This window comes from Panulirus ornatus, chromosome 26 (genome assembly GCF_036320965.1).
Source record: "Panulirus ornatus isolate Po-2019 chromosome 26, ASM3632096v1, whole genome shotgun sequence".
Lineage (NCBI taxonomy): Eukaryota > Metazoa > Arthropoda > Malacostraca > Decapoda > Palinuridae > Panulirus > Panulirus ornatus.
Window position 1 is genome coordinate 1,265,639 of NC_092249.1, and position 24,883 is coordinate 1,290,521.

General features: G+C 41.4%; 1 long non-coding RNA gene across 1 annotated transcript in view; it reads left to right on the plus strand.

Annotated features, from left to right (window-relative positions):
* LOC139757397 (uncharacterized) overlaps positions 1 to 24,883 on the plus strand; it is a 244,962-nt gene that overhangs the window by 40,049 nt on the left and 180,030 nt on the right. Inside the window, exon 7 of the long non-coding RNA XR_011714617.1 lies at positions 21,595 to 21,688. This is a non-coding gene — a long non-coding RNA (uncharacterized lncRNA). The remainder of the gene's footprint in view (positions 1 to 21,594; positions 21,689 to 24,883) is intronic.

The window sequence follows — 24,883 nt, forward strand, 5'->3', positions numbered from 1 at the left end:
CTTTTCCAAAGTTCACCCCTATGAGAAGCTGGAAAAAGAAAGGGTCATTTTTCGCAAAGGTATGGATTGTGTTACGGGAAGAAATATCAGTTATTAAAATGGCATTGATTTCCCATCGTTTCCGTTTTATCAACGTACCATATACGTTGCGTTATTCATAGATATTGATAGAAAATACACATAATTGTCATAACGTTAGACGCCTGCGATATGTATTAGACATATGTAGAAAATGGAAATAGTGTTTAGCACGTCCAAGTTATTGCTAAGTAATAACAATTATAATAATGAACTCGTTAAATGTTTGAGAAATTTATGACGTGTGCAGTTCTTTATGCGTGGAAAGTATCCGCCAAGTTTATTCACCAAGTCTTATTACAGTCGCTTTAAAGTTTTATATTTTATGATTCATTTGGTTTTCTCTAAAGCTGGTAGTCATGTGTAAGCCTGTGATAGTTTTAATAGTTTTCGACAGATCTAGAATATACAGGAAACCAGACTGTTATTTAGGTATGATGTAATAATGTTCAATATTTTTGTCTGTAAAGAGGGACAAATGCGATGATGAATATCTTGCAGTCAAATTGCAGACGAAACAGTTAGTTACCCAACGTTTCAAGAAACCGTTTTCTATCATTTTTTACGGGACACTTGTAACTTTTCTTCGAAATCGCCTTCATATACAATCCAACCCCGTACTCGGAATTACTGCGTTAGAGTTTATAAGAATTTTCCTCTTGCATCCATTAATCATTCCTGTGGCTATAAACAGTTCAAGTGCTCTATGAATGTCCAATTCTTGCCGTGTGTTTTCAACCAAATTGTTTAACGTGTGCTAGACTCGCCAAACAGCCATATCATCTCAAATGCATTCCATTCCTGACCCTGTTATACAGTGCCCTCATGCAAAAATTTTTTTTCTAACATTACTAGTCTTTACTACATCAGTTTTCGTAATTTCTACAATAATTAGTTAACTATTTCAGTTTTCTCACTTTCTTACCCATCTGGGTAGAGGAAAACTAAAGCGTAAATTCAGACATTTTGGAGACGAGATGAACACATATCCGGCTCGCCACACTGCCGTCATTACTACATCGTTCTATTTCTCGGCTTCTTTGTGGTGTCTCATTTATGGTTCACCCTCAGTGTTGGGTTTCAATATTTTCGCTGGTGATGATGGTCGCCTGTAGTTGTCGCCGAGACATATCGATGGCTTATAGATGTGTATAGCTTAGTATTCTCGTCGACCATTCTTTGTTACAGTTTTATGGCTTCTAATTCAGTCCGAACTAAATGATGTGTGCATTCATGTTCGTAAAGAAGGAAGGTTAGTTTTGTGCATTAAATGTGATTTCGAAAATGGCGACGTGTACCGTATATCTCCTCATATCGCATCGCTTGTCTTTTTTCTGTCACAGTTCAGTAATACGCATATATCTCCCGCCACAGGAGGCTCCCTCAGCGTTCAGGGAACAGGCCACGTCCACCGGACTAAAACACAGGTTATGAAGTGTGTGTGTGTGTGTGTGTGTGTGCGTTCATTGTGGAAGCTGCATCCTGAGCATCTATCAAAAACTCCTCACAATTCTCGTCTCTTCCTTGACGGTTCTGTAATTCCACCTCTCGACTCAGTAAACATACTTGGTATTCCTGTAACGTCCCATCTTTCTTGGAAACCCCACATTACAGGAATAGCTAAGTCTGCCTCTGTGAAACTGGGTGTTTTGTTTAGATGTCGAACCTTCTCTTATGAACAGTTGCTCCGTTTATACTAAAGGATTGATTCGTTCTTTAATGGAGTACTGCTTTCACATTAGGGGTGGTTCTAGCTCTGTCGAACCTTCTCTTATGAACAGTTGCTCCGTTTATACTAAAGGATTGATTCGTTCTTTAATGGAGTACTGCTTTCACATTAGGGGTGGTTCTAGCTATGTGCCCTTACTTGACAGAGTCCAGTTGAAAGCAATCCGCCTTGTGAACTGTCCCAGGCTAACTTAGCTCCGACCTTGATGTGGACTTGAGTCAGTGACTGGAGCCTTCAACACAAAAAGATATATCACAAAAGAACGCTTGATTTGGGAATATATTTCTAGCCACCTGCTTATATATATATATATATATATATATATATATATATATATATATATATATATATTATCCCTAGGGATAGGGGAGAAAGAATACTTCCACGTATTCCCTGCGTGTTGTAGAAGGCGACTAAAAGGGAAGGGAGCGGGGGGGGGGCTGGAAATCCTCCCCTCTTTTTTTTTTTTTTTTTTCCAAAAGAAGAGACAGAGAAGGGGGACAGTAGAGGATATTTCCTCAGAGGTCCAGTCCTCTGTTCTTAACGCAACCTCGCTAATGCGGGAGATGGCGAACAGTATGAAAGAAAAGAAAGAATATATATATATATATATATATATATATATATATATATATATATATATATATATATATATATATGTTCATCTTGAGTGTTGTGTTGTGGTCAGATGTGGTAGGCGTCCATCATCATTGGTGGGTTGGCCGTGGGACGTGATCTTCGCCTCTGTTGTGAGCCGGTCTGGAGTCCTGGCGCTTCTTGCCACATGCCGCAAGAATACAATACTATTTTTCGTGTTTTTTTCACTACGGTACTTGTTTCATATGAGGGAAATGATCTATCCAATTCAAAAATTACTTTGATATTAAGCATCGTCGTAAAAATCGCCGGGATCAGCTGATTTAAGCGATGTAGAAATTGTAAGATATACGCAGAGTGATAACTCTTCATATACACGTTGAGACTGTTATGAAGCCGACGTGTGGCAGGCCGCTGGTGCCAGCTTCCACTAACAGATGGCTCTCACGCCACTATCACCAGATATCTGTATAATTTCGCTTTCGGAGATGAAAATTCGGTTATTACATTTGTGCTCGTGTGTACGATATATATATATATATATATATATATATATATATATATATATATATATATATATATATATATATATGAACCCGAATATAGTGCATGCGAACGCGAACTTTCATAGAACAGCTGATATCCTCTAACAGCCAGGATTCGAATCCAACAACTTTTGTGTAGTAGTCGGGAACGCAAACTGCTAGACTATGATCGCTCCTGATAGGGAAATAAGTATTCGATTATAAGTGATCGAATACCTTCCGTCTCTCATCCATGAACAACGGGGTCTACACCGGTCATGTACCGTCAGGCTCTCATGACCAGCACCAAAGGTTCTATAAAATTCCTCGGGGAGTGTAACAGCGTCACAAGATGTGTGACGGGTCTGAGGTAGTGCCACACCTAGTGCGTCACATGTGACTCAAGATGGTAATCATGACACCAGCGTCTGTAACGTTCGTTACATTACGCAGGCCAGACGTAACGGCTCACCTGAGACCAGGCGAAAATATCCAGTCTTTTGTGATGATCAATAAAACTTACTTTCACCAGATCACCATGATGGTGAGGCTGTGTGTGTGTGTGTGTGTGTGTGTGTGTGTGTGTGTGTGTGTGTGTGTGTGATGGTGAGGCTGTGTGTCTGTGATGGTGAGGCTGTGTGCGTGTGTGTGTGTGTGTGTGTGTGTGTGTGTGTGTGTGTGGTGAGGCTGTGTGTCTGTGATGGTGAGGCTGTGTGTGTGTGTGTGTGTGTGTGTGTGTGTGTGTGTGATGGTGAGGCTGTGTGTATGTGATGATGAGGCTGTATGTGTTTGTGATGGTGAGGCTGTGTGTGTGTGTGTGTGTGTGTGTGTGTGTGTGTGTGTGTGTGTGTGTGTGTGTGATGGTGAGGCTGTGTGTATGTGATGATGAGGCTGTATGTGTGTGTGATGGTGAGGCTGTGTGTGTGTATGTGATGGTGAGGCTGTGTGTATGTGATGGTGAGGCTGTATGTGTGTGTGTGTGTGTGTGTGTGTGTGTGTGTGTGTGTGTGTGATGGTGAGGCTGTGTGTGTATGTGATGGTGAGGCTGTATGTCTGTGATGGTGAGGTTGTGTGTGTGTGTGTGTGTGTGTGTGTGTGTGTGATGGTGAGGCTGTGTGTGTATGTGTGTGTGTGTGTGTGTGTGATGGTGAGGTTGTGTGTCTGTATATGTGAACATGACTGGCGCCTCTCACGTCGCCGCGGGGAGTTACTGGGATTATTAGGTTAAGTTTGACCTTTGACCCGCAGCTATTGGGTTATGTGTCCGGGGCCACCCTGATGGACAGGCTATATTGACATTGTTCTATAACCACCAGTTGTTCCTGTAGCCTGGCCTGCCATCTGTTGAGCAGGGCTGCCAACACGTGTTGTGTCTAGCAGGTGTTATGTCTAGCTAGTGTTGTCTTACATGTATTGCTTCCAACAGGTGTTGTCTAACCCGTGTTATGTCTAGCAAGTGTTTCTGACACGTATTGTGTCTAGCAGGTGTTGTCCAACGTGTTATGTCTAGCAGATGTTTCCAACACGTGTCTAGCAGGTGTTGTGTAACAGGTGTTGTGTTTGTGAAGTAATGTGTCGTGCAGGTATTGTTTCTTGCATGTAGATATTGTCTAACAGGTACGTTATCAAGCAGATAGTGTGAGTAACACTGTATGACACTGTTATCTACTTACAACATGACAGTGTCAGTCTTGATCAGCCGTTGCCTGTTACCTTGCCTGACATATCCTGTGTTACATAACAAGGACACAATACCTTTATATTCCTGATACATTCCTGTATATGTGAGCAACCCTCACCCTGTGTTTACTTCTGCTGGTTTAAATTTCTCGTATTTTTCATACGACTGAAAGATCTTAAATATTTGGTCTTGAACATCTTCCCTCACGCCTCTCTGTTCTCCATCATGTATAACATTGGTTCTGATACGTGTCAAGAACTGGTTCACACACACACACACACACACACACACACCAGGTTTTCCCGGGTCAGCCTCTCCTGGTGGCCGCCATATTCTCTTTCCTCTCGTGTATTCTCTGTAATGGCATGGAGGAACTGCATAATATATATATATATATATATATATATATATATATATATATATATATATATATATATATATAATCTAAAGAGGCTGTATTATCATCAACGGACGGAAAAGAGCCTAGTGGCCTCGAGGGCCTTCTTCCCCAAAAGTAGCCCAACTTACCACCCTACAGCCACGTAGCGCACACACCTACGAAGCTTTAGGAATACCGTAAAAGTCGTCTTGGTCTACATGATAATGACTATAATAATAGAAATGATGATGATGATGATGTGGAGTTCAGTAGTTCACAAAATGTATGGTAGATGGCAGCAGCAGTAATCATGCAGGATTTACACAGCAGGAATCAGACAAATGCATTTCGCAACACGATTTCTCCTCTCCGGGTTGCCTAACATTTGCATCTGTGTTTTTCCATCAGAGCAACAGCGAGTGCATTAAACTGTTTCATCGTTATGTCTGGCCTGACAACAACAGCAACATCATGACCCACTCACTGTGGTTCAGGCAGACTGCACCCCTGCTGCCTCCTCGTACACTAGACCAGCCAGGCCAACTGTACACTGGCGAGAATTTCTTTAATTGTATATATTTGAGGCTTCAGATCCCTGACCTAGTGTTGGTGAAGGATACTAACATAAGGATGGTCATAGCATGTGTAGGATGATGCTCTCTGTTGGTTAGGTTGGCGAGTTTGAGATGATAATGTTTGTAGAATATAGTAGTTAGGCTAACACGTGTAGGATAATAATGACTGTAATATTTAATAATTACCCTTATCTAACTAAATCTAACCTTAACCAAACCCTTGATCTCACTAATCCTAACTTAACTAGCTTTACCAAACCACTTGATTAACTAAACCAAACTCTAACCTAACCTAACCTAGCCATACTCACCTAACCTAACGTAACCTAACCTAGCCTTACTCACCTAACCTAACCTAGCCTAACTAACCTAACCTAACCTAACGTAATCTAACCTAGCCTTACTCACCTAACCTAACCTAGCCTAACTAACCTAACCTAACTCACCTAACCTAGCCTTACTCACCTAACCTAACGTAACCTAGCCTTACTCACCTAACCCTAACTCGACCCATACGTAGATCCGTATGCTCGCCAAACACAGGAAATGAAAGTGTTTTCTCCACGGGAGGAAGCTTGGAACATAAGAACACTGGAAGATATCGGGCCACTTGTTCAGGCCAGCTGCAGTCCAGGCTGGCCGGGAAAAATCATACCAGGCTGATGAACTAATTAACATCCGCTGGAAAAATACGCAGTGGGAGCCATGGTAGTGGATGGAGCGAGCAGTGGGGTATTTTCAGAGTGGAGGATGTTGCCAGTGTTGTGGTAGTGTGAGGTCAGTTCTCATACATGACCTCATTGGGAATGATATTGTCTTCATCATGACTTGCATGATTCATAACGTGAGAAGTTTCACAATTCATGTGTTTGTTGTTGTCCTATCTAGCTGTTGTGCCTCCATCTCGTCTCACTGTATCTGCCTTATTTAAGCCCCATTTTATCTCGTCTCTTTCATACGACTTCATCTTATGATTTTAATTCTTTCTCTGGGGCATTATCTCGAATGTAATTTATTTAAGATTCTTTTCGTAATTGAATTTGTCTCTGATCTGAGAAAGTTTTTATTATTGCTTTTCCGTAAGATTCGATAATTTCGTTGATAATTATATAATTTGTTGGTCTCAAGGTAGGGACACCGTGGGTTGGTTTACTCCTGTACAGTAATATGTTCTAAAGTTATATTACGTGAAGACAGTCACGTGTAATCCTCTCTAAGTTTAGGAAGCGCCTCCTGCTGGCCCCAAGACACTGCCAGGTAATCCTGCACAAGCTGAGGAAGTCTTCCTCCAGCAGGAGCCGGGGCCAGGCCACTGTCTACCTGCACATCATGATGGATGCTCAGTGTACGTTTGTCTCCATGACGCTGCTTCGTTACCAACTGTATCCCTCCGGGTATAACGAAGATCCAGCTCTAATGTAAGGGTCTCAGATGTTTCGTCCAGGTCACGAAACAAAGATGCACTCGTGGTGAAGTCTTGTATGACGCAATCAGTCTCGTAACTCAAGCTGCTTGGTGAAATCTCCCTCCCCGTGGTGCCAGGACCTCCTGACCTCTTACCTCATCGAACTCGGCCTTATATACTGTCCTGTGGTGGCTGGCCGGACCATCATCATCAGACTCCATCACCTGGCTTCATGTTCTGGCCAACTTCTGTCAGCTCACATCATCGCCGCGTGGTTTACGGGCGCAGTGTGTAAATTGTACATCCGAACTGTACATCTGACCAGAGCTAACAAGCTGTATGGTCTTGAATTTACGCTAATGGCCCTCCGCTGGTAAACTACAGACAGGGTAGAGAGACAGGCAGAGAGGAGCACCCAGTGTGATACAAGGTTTCCCTCACGTTCACTGGGGCGGAGCAGTAGCCTCGTCATACGTAGTGGCAGCTCCTTGACCTACCTCGTATCTTGTCACACTTTTACTCCTGAACTTCATATTACGTGTCTAGCGTCATGAGTTCGAGGTGCATACCCGAAGTGTTCGTGGCCTATATAGACATTACCATAATAGTTAAAAGGACATCACTATTTGGCACTTACGAGGAAGGTGTACGAAAACTGGATGTCCTCGCAGACGTCTGCCAGTGACCATGTTGTCACACACCGTTCTGAAAGTAACATTTCTGATGTCATTTTTCTTTTATTCCCAGGATTACTAAGACAATCCCTAGAGAATGGGTACAGTTTATAAACATCCCAACAGAAATGTAGCATAGGTTTGAATCCTATAAAATGTAGTCATTTTTGTGTCACAGAAATGATTATAATTTCCTCTCTATATGTGCCAGCTTAACGATGATTCCAGCACAAGAGAGGTTGTTACAACTGTCGAGTCTCAAACAAATTTGTGAGAGTAAATATCCACACTGGATGTTCAATAGTGAATGAGAGGGATCCAACACCAGTCAGTCTACCATGGTTTTGTGTCCTCTCACTTAAGTTCTGTCCCCACAACTGTAGCTTCGAGAGGATCATTCAAATTGTTCATTTTTTGTCATTGTATTGTAAGCGACGTCTAAATAATCCTTGAATTTGTTCGTTAACATTTTCTGTTTGAACGATAATCGTACTGTAACCGTCGCAGTATTCTTGGTCGTTTTGCGCTTTTCCCAATGCCTTCGTTTCAGGCGGGAAAATGGAGCTTCAGTTCGGGTGCTCAGTGAACTGTTATGAATCAAGGCTTCAGGTAACCGGTTCTGGGAGCTTTTATCCGGACGCGAACTCCCGCATTCTTCAAAAGCGTCTCACGTGTGAGGGAAACGCGTCTTTTGCAAAATCATATGTGATTTCGAGTGAATGAAGTGAGGAATGAAGCCATACAGGCAGACGAGAGGGAGTGACATATAAACATGTCAGTAATGCTAGCGAGAGGATCCGACCCAGTGAGGAAGAGTGACGCAACTGTACCATACGTGAGAGGACGTTGGCACACACACACACACACACACACACACACACACACATGCAATACACCAGGTATATATTTGGTGGAAATAACTCAACCAATGAGAAGCATAGATGTATGGAAAGCAGCCAATAACAAATAGGGGATGTATAGAAAGCAGCCAATGAGAGGGAAGGAAGACATCTCCCTCACAAGTAAGGGGAGGTAGGGAGGGAGGGAGTGTGTGTGGGGTGGACAGCTGGCAATCTGCTCGTCCGTAAAGACCCGGACTTCATCATTATAGGCCTGACTACCTTCCTGCCCCTCACACAGAAAGGTTGCAGCCACCCTCCATCACCCTGACGATGGTCCTAACAGGACGATCGTTCTGATGGATGTCATTATCTCGTGTGTGTGTCGTTAAGCCCCCCCGGGGAGATGTGTTAAGGCCGGGCATGTAAACCCCAGCAACACACGTGTCCTTCTGGCTCGCTGTCTACACTGGCGGTTTATATCTGCTTCCTTTTTAAAGGTAAATTTTCGTACATTTTGCCAAAAGTTTGCCATGAGGTACAGTTATTGCCAGGTTTCATGGGTTTTACCAACTCATCCGGGGAATTACGCACAGACTTAAAAGCACTATAACAATAGTCGTAAAGTCTGGGTCGACCACATACTGCCACTTATCAACTGCGGTAAATAGGTACGGCCCAGCCCCCGGTAACGCCCCCGCCACTAGCCCTTCATACTTAACTACCTTGCGACGCCACTTGGAGAACCTGCCTTGCCCTTGGCCTCCCTTCCACCCGGCCTTCTGCAGGCGTCGTTATCTGCGTCAGGAGGACCTCCTCCCGCGGGGTGCCCGCTGTACCCGGACCCTCGATACATGGAATTAATTTGTTGCATAACTTTCCGAACTCGGGCGCCGCACCTGGGCCTCCTGAGGCGAGGATGAGTCCAGCACGACGCTGACATGTGTTCCTCCCTCAGTGAAGGAGGCGGGAAGAGAGCTTCCTGGTTGAACAGTTTGACTCACACTTGGCGTCGCCTCCCGGGTCGTGGCTCAGATTTATAGTTTATGAGACAATAAACTCCTTGTGAGTGGCCTGGGGTGAGTGTGGCCACCCCATCACACCAGCCCACCGGTAGAATCAAGACGGCGACTGAATCATGAGGAGGCGCACACGACCCGTCCTGCTGCATTATGTGGCGGGGGTCGAGGGTCCTCAGGTCACACTAGGTGATGACCTGCACCGGGAGGTCATCCTCCAACCCTAGGACGAACACTGCACCAGCAGGATATAGGAGGCTGGACGTTAAACAGGATCTTTCCTTGATGGATTTACGGCCACTAGGAGCGTCCTACACAGGATGATGATCTCCCGTGACCACCTGGTATCCTGCTGTGTTGCCAGTACCAGCCGTCCTCCTGCCTGGCTGGAGGATACACTGTTGACCTACGTTTACCTCCTTCAAGGTCATCTTCCGGCGGATCAGGGAGTAGGAGGAGGATGACCTGCGGAAGCCATAATGCTGACGGCATGACCTGGTCTGTCTGTCCCAGTGACCTGGTGCATCATACACGTCCAAAACAAGATGGTCGGTCATCTTGGGTCATCCAGATGTCAACCATATTGACAGATAGTCTCCTGGGCCAGTCTCCTGACACTGTCGACCATGATGGTCATCATCCTGACCTCAGTGTCAAGCTGTACCATTATGTCAGCAGGAACGCTGACACCCGGGGATGCTGTGTCAGCGAGAGACCAGGTTTTTGTCTACGTCTTGCTGACGTGACCATCACTTTGTTACTCGAGGTGTTGACCTCTCCTGTCTGTGGTCCGGGTACAGCCTGTATGGACGTCTGTATTACCCGGTCTGTATTACCCCGTCTGTATCACCCCGCCTGTATTACCCGGTCTGTATTACCCGGTCTGTATTACCCGGTCTGTATTACCCCGTCTGTATTACCCGGTCTGTATTACCCCGTCTGTATTACCCGGTCTGTATTACCCCGTCTGTATTACCCGGTCTGTATTACCCCGTCTGTATCACCCCGCCTGTATTACCCGGTCTGTATTACCCGGTCTGTATTACCCGGTCTGTATTACCCGGTCTGTATTACCCCGTCTGTATTACCCGGTCTGTATTACCCCGTCTGTATCACCCCGCCTGTATTACCCGGTCTGTATTACCCCGTCTGTATCACCCCGTCTGTATTACCCGGTCTGTATTACCCGGTCTGTATTACCCGGTCTGTATTACCCGGTCTGTATTACCCCGTCTGTATTACCCGGTCTGTATTACCCCGTCTGTATCACCCCGCCTGTATTACCCGGTCTGTATTACCCCGTCTGTATCACCCCGTCTGTATTACCCGGTCTGTATTACCCCGTCTGTATCACCCCGTCTGTTCTTGCTGATGTTTCTGAATATGACAAGATAAACTGGCAGGCATTACCAACACGTTATACCCGGAAGAAATATATATATATATATATATAATATCATAGTGTATAAAATATATGGTTTTTATACCATGATGTATAAGATATATGATACCATAGGATATAGCATATATGGTTTTTATACCATGGCGTGCGTCCAGCTTCCAGGGCTGGAATATCTGGAACGTCTGCAACAATGCAGAAAACTGATAACCACAGAAGGGTCGTCCGTCGACCTGACTGAGCCAGCAAAGCGTTATCACTATCAGCTTATCTTTGACATGCGTCGGCAGCTTAGCTGTCTCACATCAGTCTATCCGTGTCTGACGCAGCTTTTACATCACGAAACTACTAACAAAAAAAAGGAAGAATCTAATTTTTGGCTACATAGTATAAGACTAGTTTATTTTTCTAAATGGTGTTAGAGAGAGAGAGAGAGAGAGAGAGAGAGAGAGAGAGAGAGAGAGAGAGAGAGAGAGAGAGAGAGAGAGAGATCCTTCATGTGACTCGCCGTCTACAACGTAGACTCCAGTTGGTGTGCACCTCATATATCGGCCAGGCTCGCTGGCCTCCACACTGCCAGCCTCCGCCTCTCGCGTGCGGCAAACACGCTATAAAAGTTCACATATTTCTTCCCCTTGTGAGGAGGCTTCCAGCTGTGGAGGTGAGAGGGTTGGAGGAGGAGGGGAGGGGGCAGACCAGGACGGTAATAGGTTTCCACTGGAGCCAAAGGAGAAATTGTCGATCAAAGACCGTGTGTAGTATGGGAGGGGCACTACTCCTCAACCCACTTACCGCTCATTCGTCAGGAGGAAATTACACTCTTGAAGAAATACAGCCACGCGTCTCATGGGCCACACACACACACACACACACACACACACACACACACGGGGCCTTACTAGTGTACTACCCGCTCCCCGTGCACTACAAACAGGTAATGACACACCATCATCCTACTGGCAGTGGATGTATCATCAACAAGCAGCACGTAGTTTGTCTGCCTTGTGACCTCTACATATGTCGACCTGACCTTGTGGTTCACACCGTCCAGACTCACATGTTGATATCAGAAGGTCGGGAGTAAACATGTGACATCAGGCAGCGTCTTGTGACTTGCGTCAGTCTGTGTATAATGTGGACTGTTACCGGAATACTGGGGGACAGAACTCCTAGGAGACACGTGACGTCCCGGTACAGGACTGGGCCAAGCTGTACCGGTCCATCTGGCCCTGCGCCTCGAGAATGATGGCTCGGTACAGCTTCCACCAACCTGGCCCCAGACTTGTATTCGACTGTAAGTCCATTCGTATCAGACGAGACTCGCTCCACGCCTCACAATGACTCGGTTCTTGCAACCATCTATGTTTACCGTGTAGTCTGAGTCCCGTGACGTAACAAGCAGTTAACACATGATGTCATAACGTGACAGACGAACACACGTGTGAGTCGTCCCCTGGCTGCCACACGTCACAACACGGACACCTAGCGGGCAGACCTGACCTGCTGGTTGACAGACGCCACGTGGACACATAAGGTTGGGTAAACCATACAGGTGATGCCTTACCAGATACACCCACAGGCTGTAACACATGTGTAACACAAGAACAGGCTCTTATCTACACATGTGACACACAAGCGTTCAAACGTACATGAGGTAGTGGTAGCGTTGCTGACCATGATTCACTCACGGACCTTACTGAGTTTGAATCTTAGGCGCAACATCCACGTCAGTGGTCGATACATGTCGATACATCTCACCCAGTCTAATACATGTGTGTGTGTGTGTGTGTGTGTGAGTAAAAATTTGGTACATTTAATGGTTAAGAGAGGGAAACACGAGTGTTAAACTCTCTCCCCGTAACACACAAACGATAATCACAAATATTGATTACACACACACACACACACACACACAGACACCCACACACACACACACACACACACACACACACACACACACACGTGTCTGCATAAGGATCGTGATGGCCTGGTTGGTCATAATTCAATGGTTTACCTTGAAAAGTTGTACAGTATTTTTCGTTGTTGTGCTGAGGTAATTGTGTGAGGCAGACGATGTTTCAGGCGTAACATTAATTACCAGTGTGAGGCTCTCAAGAGTTATGATGATGGTTGAACATTGTTAATCTTGTCTTCTTTATATTGCCGCCGGCGCCGCATTATTGTGGCTGGCAACCATAACTCGTCTTCTCTTGAGCTGGGTTCCTGCCCGCTATTGTGAAAGAAAACGGGATGAAATTCATCTGTGATGGTTATGTACGCCTGTGATTGCATGCAGTGTTAATAACACTGTTCCTGAATATACGTATTCAAATTTACTGTGAATCAAGATTTAGAATGTTATACACACACACACACACACACATGTATAGATGTACATGAACAAAGAGGTATTTAGACAGATGATGAACAGTGTATGATGTACAATATTTCCCACCAGTTTGATAGTCACGATAGATGTACCATAGAAGCAACGACACAGACGGCGGGATAAAGAAAGAACATGGGAGAGACAATGATAACTTTCACCTTCTCAGTTTGATGGAGTAGCGAGCTATAATGTTGGTGAGATAGATAGATGGCCAGATAGATGAGAGATCATATCATATCAAGGCAGCATACAGCAGAGATGTATAACACAGCACCACCACTCCTCCCTCACATGTAATAAGTCCTACAAATAGAAACATATATAACCTAACCTGTTGAACGGGATCTGTTTTTCCAAGTTACATTTCATTTTCAGTATTGTAGTACTTACAAGTATTTACCTTCCAATGCAATGTTTAGTTTCCATTGGTTTTGTTTGAATTTCATTCAGTTTGTTAATTACACCAACATTCACCTTCCTCCTCCTGTTGGCGCTTCACTTCCTCTACAAACCATTTATTTTTCATCCTGACCATTTTGGTCATTTGTACGTCGTTCGTTCTTCACGGCCATTGTACATTACCTGGACATTCATTATTCACCTTGTTATTCACCCTAGACCTGACTCAAGGCACGATTCATTGATCTTGTAGCCGTAGTGTCTGGCTATATGGGTCTCATTATAGTTCATCATATTACTCATGGTAGTCCTGACTCATGGTAGTCTGACTCATTATAGTCCACCGTAGTGATGATAAGATCATTATAGTGCAGGTAGACATGTCATTATACACCATGATGGTGGTGATGATGTCATTATAATGCTGGTAGTGCTATGATCCATGGTAGTGATGATAGGTACATGATGATGCTGGAGGACCTGTCATTGTGCTACATTATAGTGATGATGACGTCATTATAATGTTATGATTATAATATGTACCATATTTGGCACAAGACGGCGAGACATTGTCTAACTGGCCCGCGTGTCTTTGCGAAAATCCTCCTAATTAAACAGATTCGCACAAATGTCTAATTAATTATAATTACAAACTAAGATATGAATTAGTAACGCGTGTTAAGGCCCTTATAGCCCTGATTACTCCACATAATTATAATCGTGCATTAGCTTCAGGTAGCACCACCCTTACTGAAGGCCGATTACATGCCTCCAGGCATGATGGGAATAGTTATGGATCACACAGTTGAGCAGGCCGGGTATTATTAACTTTTCTACTTAACAAAGGATTCCTTGTCTCAATTTCCCGAGCTAGGAGCAGGTGATGTAAGTATAAGTATGCCTGTGTACAGTTACTGTACGTATAATGAGAGACGTGTTGTCAGAGCACAGTTCGCTGGTGGATAAGCACTAACTAGGCTGTCTGGCTGGATGGTAGCGTTCAAAGTAAGCAACGAATGAATCATATGCCTCCGTTTCACAAGCAGCTCCAAACAGTGTCACGTCCCACATGCCAGTTCTATAAACAACAACGACGATTTTTTTAGGACTTTTGTTGTCACAGGCAAGAACAGTTCTACTGTTTGATGCTGTTAAAGATTTGTCAGACAAACAGACAAACGAAGCTCCAGATTCATACAAATACGACCTAAAAATGTTGCATACTTTTATCAACATTTTTCGTTCTTAACGCATCTTCAACTTTTATTAGAGAGAGCAGGACAAAGTAACTTCATCATCCTAGCCATATTAACGCTCATATATAAGGCGGAGTTTTTTCCCTGTGAATAAAACAGACCAGATATTTATTTTCGCTGCTAAATTGGTCCCCATAAAGTTGGTGAGACAGTAGCAAGCCTTCGTCAGGGGATGTAAAGTGTCTTTCAGAAAGGTGGTGGTTTTTCGTCCTTATTAGAATAAGAAGTAAGGAGGTTTTACTCTCTCTCTCTCTCTCTCTCTCTCTCTCTCTCTCTCTCTCTCACCTGTTTTCCTTATTCTCCGTTTTCTTTCTTGTTTCGTCTACGTAGTCTCCGTTTTCTTTTGTGTTTTGTTGTCAACATAATCTAATAAACATAAACAAACAAACAAGCAAAATATGTAGACTTTACAAGTAATGATTGGATCAGTGTTTGTGTCTTGCCACAACATTATAAGTCAACAGATGAATATTTCTATTTTCCCGGGCGATTGTACTTATGATATCTACATCCAGGACCTGCAGCAGAGCACGCAGGCACACATGTATTACATGGTCCGTATGTATGTACACACATAACATTCTACTTCAGAGTCAACAAAGTTGTTATATATTTTGCGATTGTTATGACTGTCATGCCTCCAGCCTCCGTGGTGATGGAGGAAGGTGGGGTGTGGGGTTGTAGTGTTACCTTAGTAAGTCTGGAGTTGTGTTATTGGTTGTTTATCTGGTGATGGTACTGCAGGGCCTGGTCACAACCCTCTCCCAAACCACCATCTTTAAATGCCAGCACAACCAGATAAATCCATCTTCTCTTAAATCAGGTTTCGATAACTTGGCCTTCATAACGAAAAGCAAAATTACCAACACCAGATGTTCAGACCAACATTACCTCACATTGTGCCGACCTAAACATGACGTAATATATTTGTGATCGCCACAGATTACATAGAATTAAGAGCGTTTGAATGGCCATTTTTTTCATGACTTGATTATGTTGTCACAACAGTCATATTCAAAATACAATATTTTAGTTTATATTCTAAGAATTTTTTTGCTCCTGAGAACAATAACTAAATACAATATCCAACTGTAATTTTTAAATCATAAAAATACAATATCCTGGTATGGTTTTATATCATAGAAATACAATATCCTGGTATGGTTTTAAATCATAAAAATACAATATCCTGGTATGGTTTTATATCATAAAAATACAATATCCTGGTATGGTTTTATATCATAAAAATACAATATCCTGGTATGGTTTTAAATCATAAAAATACAATATCCTGGTATGGTTTTATATCATAGAAATACAATATCCTGGTATGGTTTTAAATCATAAAAATACAATATCCTGGTATGGTTTTATATCATAAAAATACAATATCCTGGTATGGTTTTAAATCATGAAAATACAATATCCTGGTATGGTTTTAAATAATAAAAATACAATATCCTGGTATGGTTTTAAATCATGAAAATACAATATCCTGGTATGGTTTTAAATAATAAAAATACAATATCGCGGTATAGTTTTGAATTATAAAAATACAATATCCTGGTATGGTTTTAAATCATAAAATACAGTATCCTGGTATGGTTTTAAATCATAAAATACAATATCCTGGTATGGTTTTAAATCATAAAATACAATATCTTGGTATGGTTTTAAATCATAAAATACAGTATCCTGGTATGGTTTTAAATCATAAAATACAGTATCCTGGTATGGTTTTAAATCATAAAATACAATATCTTGGTATGGTTTTAAATCATAAAATACAATATCTTGGTATGGTTTTAAGATTTATTTTTCTCTAATACTGAACATGTAAATAGAAAATGAGATGACTGGTTTTTAAAGCGTTTGTTGGTGCATGACGTGAATAATAACATAATTTTTTGTTTCAGTTGCTAGCTTAATGCTTTATGAATGTTGCTCAAAGAATAGGATATAGATTTCCAACTCCAAATATTGTCTTTCATTCAGAAGATTAAGCCAACGTATTACATCTTGAAGTCTGTTGATTTAATGATAAACAAAACTACAATGAACACAAATAACCGATCGCTTCAGTATTGACTTTTACCAATTGATCAGAATATTTGGGAAGGAGAAATACAGCTCAGTCTGAATGTTATCTGTTTCATATTCCGTAAAATGATAAATTATCAAATGATACAGATTGGTTGACCAGTCCTTAATACCTTAAGGTCGTGAAACTCGTCAGTGTCATTATATCCACATATTATAAATCCTTGACGTTTTCATGAAGTTCCACCAACGTACACACACACACACACACACACAAGAGATACGCTGTAAACCTTCAGAATGACCATCATTATTTTGCCCTCCTTTCACCCTCCTGCATGTTCAGGCCCCGATCACACAAAATCCTTTTCACTCCATCTTTCCACCTCCAATTTGGTCTCCCTCTTCTCCTCGTTCCCTCCACCTCCGACACATATATCCTCTTGGTCAATCTTTCCTCACTCATTCTCTCCATGTGCCCAAACCATTTCAAAAACACCCTCTTCTGCTCTCTCAACCACGCTCTTTTTTATTTCCACACATCTCTCTTACCCTTACGTTACTTACTCGATCAAACCACCTCACACCACACATTGTCCTCAAACATCTCATTATGTTCCATCATCAGTCAATATTCAAAATACATTCCAGCTTATCTAAGAATTTTGGAACATAACTAAATCAATACCAACATATTTTTAGATAAAGATCATATTCCTGTATGTTTTTCAAGACAAATTTGCCCGAGTTTCAACTCATAAAAATACATACCTTCGCTTATAGTCTACCAATACAACCTGGAGGTTTTATATCTAAATACTAAACCTAGTTAGTTTTCAATCATACAAACATACAAATCCGTATCTTTAATGCATGAATCCAAACCCTAGGTTGCTATAATCATAAAATTACATTCCTTAGTTTTATATCTTAAATCTCACACATTTTTAATCAAAAATCATATCCGTAGGTTTAATAAAATTCCAACCATGGATCGCAACCATGAAATACATCAGGTAAAAATAAAATACCCATCGCGTATAGTCTTGAATATAAATACAATACTTCCTCTTTTCTAAACTCTTAAATTTACAGTCCCGTAGTTTTAAATCAAAAAAATTTAAAAACCTGGAGGTTACATAAACACTACAAACTGTAGGTTTTAAATCAAAACTACAGTATCCTGTCATTCTTAAATCAAAAATGTTCATGCTCGTTAAAATCTAACATGCTCATAACATGTATGTTTCCACAACAAATACATTCATGTATGGTTTTAAGATTCTATTTATCTCTATACTACTTACCAGAAACTGTACTTTATTATCTCAGTAATGACCATTGAGCAAGTCTTTAATGAAAATAACATCATTTGTTTGTGAATTAAGTATGAAATTGTCAAAAAGAAACTAAAGTAACTATATTTGTCTTTTTTATTTGATGATATTGCCACAAACCACCATACCATGTACTGTGATCCAGAATGATTATTTAACGAAGCACAATTTATAGGTCGTGATGTGTGGAAGATCACATAGACACAGCAGGAGCTGAACTTGGCTCAGTAATAATCATTTTGTCAAGTGGCAAGTGAAAAACTCGGTCCCCAGAATATGTGTGTGATTTTGTCGCTTGCACAAATCTTTTACTCATTTATTCCTGCCAGGCCGCGGCACCGTAGCACATATGTATTATTCAAAGCTGACATTTTCTAACTGGGGTATCACTGGCTGGAGTTAATCTTTCTTCAGTTCAGAGATTTCATGGATTGTTGGCGTGGCAAGACGTGGTTAGGATTCGCGCCTGGAATGTGATATGCGACATGGCTGTAATAATGACGTCAGTCCCTCTCCTCCGTGAACACTCCTTTTCATGTAGCTATAACATCTACAGTTTTGTTAGGCTAATCTTATATAAGTTAGGTTCACTCACGTTAATCTGAGTTCAGTAGTTATGAATAAGTCTGGTTGTGGAGAACGGTGGCCAAGTACACGTCAGGAATATTGTAGGAATCATCAGTAATTTCTGCTCCAGGTCTGCAGCACAACTCTCTCGTACATATTTTGTTACATATCTTCATATCAAGCACATCTTATAGATTTATCAACATATCTTCGTTACGTAACATTTCTATGATTATTCCATCTAAATTTTGTGAAACCCAAATGAGGCGACAAGATGCTAACATTCTCTGCGAGAATATTTTTTAATTCATAATTTCATGATACGTTTAATGATAAACACTAGAGACGGAAATAGTGCCAATCATAGATCTATAATCTATGCCATAGTTAGACATTTATCAGAATTACGACAATAGATATTGAATTGGTGAACCAATCACAAGGCAGCGCAACGCTCTGGTCAGAATGCTGTGAATACGTTATCACTACAACGATAAGACACTTGTGTATCTCTGAACATAAAGTGTTTCAGATATACTTAAATCCTTCTCGTGTATCGCCAGAGGTCGACGGCAAGTATAAGTGAAAACGTCACTCCAGTTTGCGCTGTAACAAATGAAAGATAAGGTCGAGCAATGTAATGCGTCAGTCATAATGAACACTGTATTGTTTTATCATTAACGAAACTTTGGATTAAGAAGGGAAGATTTGTACTGTTACAGGAAGCAAACATTTCAAAAATCTAACGTGAAAACTGGTATGTTTTCCTATCAACTCTGAAATGTTTGAATGATGCTTTATGAAGCAAGTCGCAGAATTGTTGTGTCTATCATTTGAGACATTATGGAACAGATAGACAAATATATTAGTAAGTAATGTTATAATTAAGTAAGTAGGAAGAATTTTGGTGGTCAGGTGTATATTGGGGAAATCTTAGAAAACGGGAAACTATCGTCTCAATGGGGTCCTGCTGTGTTATGGGACAAGAGGGTAAACGTGTGATACACTGCATTAGGCATCCTTACCTCTCACCACATCTTGGGTTTCACTTACACTTAGGGTTAGAAAACGAGTGGATTCATTCCTCATTTTCTTTAACTAGTCCACTCTACATCACTCATTAAGTATAAACTTGCTTCCTGTCAACAAGAGAAGACGTAATTAACGTAGAGAAATCCTTTTGTCTCCAGTGTTATACCTTATGCTTCCACACGAGATATTCATAACAGTCCAAAAAAGTAGATTGCTCTAATAGATTGGTCATGGCGGAAGTGTAGACTGTAACTGAGAGGTGAAGGAGTTATTTCCTCTGGTAAAAATTTACGTCATTGTATACAGTCATGAATTTTTTTCTTCAGTATGACCTGCATGATTCCGTGTATCATTATTAACTTACCTAATCGTAAGGTTAGTTTTCCTGTTATTGATATATGAACCCACTAAACCTTAACTGTAGGTCGATCTATATGAAAGCTAATTTGTAAGACATGATAAACTTATGAAGTTCAACTTGGATATATTTCTGTGGCTTCTGACTCCATCATGAAGTACTTGGTAAGAATCTCTCAGCCAACTTGAGTAGCTTTTTTAAGATGATTACTGAAGGACTGTACGACATGGTTTAGCTCATCCAAACGAGGCGGTATCACAGAAAAAGGCCCGAGCCAATTCGTACGCAACAGAAAACAGTATGTGGTTTAGAGAAGGCCCCCTCGTCAGGCTGGACCAGCGAACTTGGATCAATAACCGGTTATCGTAATTTATTTTCATCACAATACATTGGTAAAGATTTTTATTTATCGGTCTGGTTATTTTTATTCCAGATGATAATGGAAGAATTATTTTTCCCTTGGTTCAATGCTTCATATATTTCTGTAAGTAAATTCAAAATGGTGGAACTGTATTGTTGAAAGTCATACCGTTTTATCAACACTAGTGGTGAATTTTGTTGAGGCCAAGTTTGTTTTTAAGTTGTATATACAACAGTACAGAAATTTCAAGTTATTGTTCTTGTTATGATGTAAACACCGTTGGTTAGGTTAATGTGTACAAAGGTTTATGAACGGTGTCCTTCATCCGTGTAAACATACAACATGTATGCCTTATTTTCTTTGTATTTTTGAAAATTTCCGGAGAGCTGTTTTAATAATTACTGATAATAGAGCGATAGCAGAGAGGTAAGTGGTTCCATTAGACTAGCAACATTATGGAGTTCCTGCTAAACGTTTGGTTACAACCGTCAGCCACCATGAGCAGCAGCCAGACGAGGGGTCTGGCTTCATAACTAGATTTTTCGGTGGCTACGATATTTGAATATATTGTTTTCTTTGTCTTTATGTGATTTTTATGCTTTCATCAGTGGAAGAAATGTTTGGTAGATATTTGAAGTTAAGCATTTACGCTGGATTTGATTACAAATTACCATATTTATCGATGAAAATGATGTTCGTTGATCGGCTGATAATTTATATATCACTTGCAACGTTGCTTCACGTGACCTCAGATCATAACATTCACCTGTTCCTTCCTCACCTTGACACATCCTGGGACGATCACGCTTACCAACACTTCCTCAGCATAACAACAAACATGATATTTTTCATCAGTTTGTAATCTTAAGTTTATTGTATTAGAAATGAATGAAGATTAGCAGGAGTAATATGACATATTGTAATACGTAACCTGAGTGTTTGTTTGTTTATTGCAGATGCATCATGTTCTCACGTTCCCGGCCAGACTACCTCCCAGTGGGAGCCAGTGGGAGGAAGACGCGTCCGCTCCTGGTCTGCCATCGAGATAAGGTCAGTCACCAACCCTCTCCCCCCTTCCCAAGAGCCCCCAGAGAGCTGCACATAGTGACAACCTCGTATTGCTTCATTTTGAAAAATTGCATCCGATATGAATGAATTTATACACCAAGTAGACAAATCTTCCTCCATGTTGATCATCATTTCTCTGTTGTAGGTCAGTGTCATATAAACCATCGAGGGGCGACGGTAAACACGCCAGGGCTTCAGGTGAGCTCAATTCATTTTCTTTCACGTGGGTTGTAATGATGATACGCCAGTGTGGTAACTCATAACACACAAGCGTCGCCCACAAGCTGGGCAGTGGTTGTAGTGACGTCAGGTGTGGGTAGGCTGCTGGTTAGTGGCTGTGCACGAGTGCGTCCCGAACACAGCTTCGTGGAGGTCGCTCACTGTGGCAGCACACATGATGTGTGAAGGTTCATTCATCTCCCAGACTTCATTCTGATCAATCCACCATAAATCTTCTAGCGTGGAGTTCTAGAATGACTCACTATTGTGAAAAATCTACTTTTTTTAGTTTAGAAAAGTCTCCGTTGATCTCCTCCCATAAGAACCAGTGAACAGGTAAGAATTTATAAGTTGAAGATGTGTAGAGTGAGAGCAACAGTGTAACATTATCATGACCCATTATGAGGATTAGGTTTAATGATATGTTGTTGACTGTATGAAGGCAAATACTCAGTTATACGAGATGATGTAATAATCGTAATTACTGTCATTATGACCATTAGTTAAAACGTTAACATTTGATTGATTGATGTAATGATGCTGGACACTACCACTTCATGTTGCTGTCTCAGGTTATTGATGAATGTATTTGTAGCTTCGATGTTATCAGTTATTGATTATGATAATTATGTAAAACATGTTTGTACTTTGTGTGTAAAACTTAAATGTGTTGCGTTTCATAATAGGCAGTCAAGTGTGGCTGAATGTTATTAGATTATTGTACTACTGGCAAACTGTCTGATATGTAAGTTATGTTTTCCCTCGTTGATATATCTAATATTATCGTATAAACCACATTACGTTACGATACTCGAACGTGACGGGACGACCCGTGGCTCTGATGACCTGACCCTTAAGGATCGAATCGAAAGATCAGGTCATCCAACCCTGGGGGTCAACCGTGGTAGCCAAGGAGGTCAATTACCATACTTTTTCCCTGATGACGTGGTTGGTGGACGCAGTAACTATATTCCTATATCATGGCATCATTGTGAGTGTGTGTGTGTGTGTGTGTGTGTGTGTGTGTGTACCCATCCCATCCCTTGCTCTCTGGGATATGTTGTTGCCTCAGGGTGTTCGGATCCCTCTCACATCCTGGTTTACAGTGTTTACTCTTGTTTTCCCCCACATGTAGCCATAAACACACAATACGCAGCTTTCGAAACCCAGTCACGTACCCCCATTTCTTTTTTCAAGGGTTACTGGTTTAAATTTTCTGGCGGGACTTTAAGCAATATTGAAATTTATTTCTCTCGCTGTCGTATATAAGAACGAAGTTGAGGAGACAAGGAAATTACACTGTGCTAAGGTGGAGGAGAAAAATTGATACGCGATTTTCTTCCATCATTTTCGTACGAGTCATGTTGGTAGCCAGAGTGTATGGACCTCGTTGTCAGTCACCGTGGAAGCTGCTGCCCTTCAATATCATAGGAAAAACTTTTCCCATTATTATTTTCAATAAGATCATCAAGAATTCCCAAACTGCGGTACGCTCCTCCATCCTGCAGCGCATTTCTACGAGAGCTATCCAAACCGGCCATAATTTTCGTTGTTTATGTAATACGAAAGAAAACGAGGAGCGAGGCTGGGCAAGTTGGGGGCGTGTGTAACAGGCGGTTGGCATAATTCAATCCTTTATGGAAGATGATTTACCACGTGAACATTGTTGTGTGTGTGTGTGTGTGTGTGTGTGTCCTGCGGTAGCCAGGTTGGGTCCAGCCTCCCCCACTTGCCGCAACTCAGTCATCTGTGAGTCAGGTTTTGCTTGGGATGTTACCAGTGCCGACAACGCATCCCTGGGATGCTAAAGTCTCAGTTGGTTTTTCTGGGATCCTTAAGTCCCAGCTATTTTCCTTGGGATGGTTCAGTCCCAGTTGGCCTCCCTAGGATGGCACAGTCCTATCCCAAGGTTATATATACATCGATGCATTTTTTTTTTTTATCTCCCATTCCATAAGAAATGAAAAAACTAGTTGATGAATTTTAACCTTAAATTTGGCGTCGATTTTTTCGTAATTTTTTCCCATTAGAAAGTTAGAATTATTACTCCTAGAAATTTAGTCACATGTAAGTAACTGTTGATAAGTTGATGTAAGTACGTGTTTGTCTCATGTACTGAGTTCATTCTGGGTCAGGTCGGGTCGCCCTTGTCTGGCCAGCACATCTGCTGCCATGTCTGGCTCAAGTCAGCCGTCTGACGGAACCCATTAATTATAGAGACTTCCTCAACCCAGACTTAAGTCACGTCTCTGCACTTCACTAACTGATCCTTGTATTTCTGATGCCAGGTGGATCGTCAATTATGCTCTTTAAATCTCTAGTGTTGCGTAGCCTTGAAACGTGTGTGTGTGTGTGTGTGTGTGTGTGTGTGTGTGTGTGTGTGAACTTTTGTTTCGCAGCTTCGGCATTGTTGATTCGGAGTTTTAGAAATGTTTAGACTTCTTGAGTTTCGGAGGTTGAAGTGTTTCGGAACTTAGGAAGTGTTTGAAAGTTTCGTGTCGGAGCTTCGGAATTCTTTGAAAGTCATGTGTTCCGGATTTTTTTTTTTTTTCTATATGTTCCTACTTATGTTTGCGAACCTGGGAAGTGTTTCAGTGTCTTGTGTTTCGAAGTTTCTCAAGTGTTTCTCCTTCTGTTGCGGAGTTTTGAAAGTGTATAAACTAAATATCTTAACGTCATGTTCCTACATACGTACGTTTGAGAAGGAAACATATTCGAAGTGATTTCTCTTTGATTTTAAAGTGTGGTCTTGAGATATGCCGTTTAATTACCTAGCGTCTTTCTAATTTGCATCAATTAACAGTGTAATTAGCTCTTTTTATCAAATGAGTTTACTTTCAACTATATTTGATGTCTCTGTTCTTGTTTTAATTTTAGCCTCGCATCTAAAGTAGTTACTTTATATTTACTTGCTTTTATATTCTTATATTTATTCTTTTTAAATTCATGATTCTTACC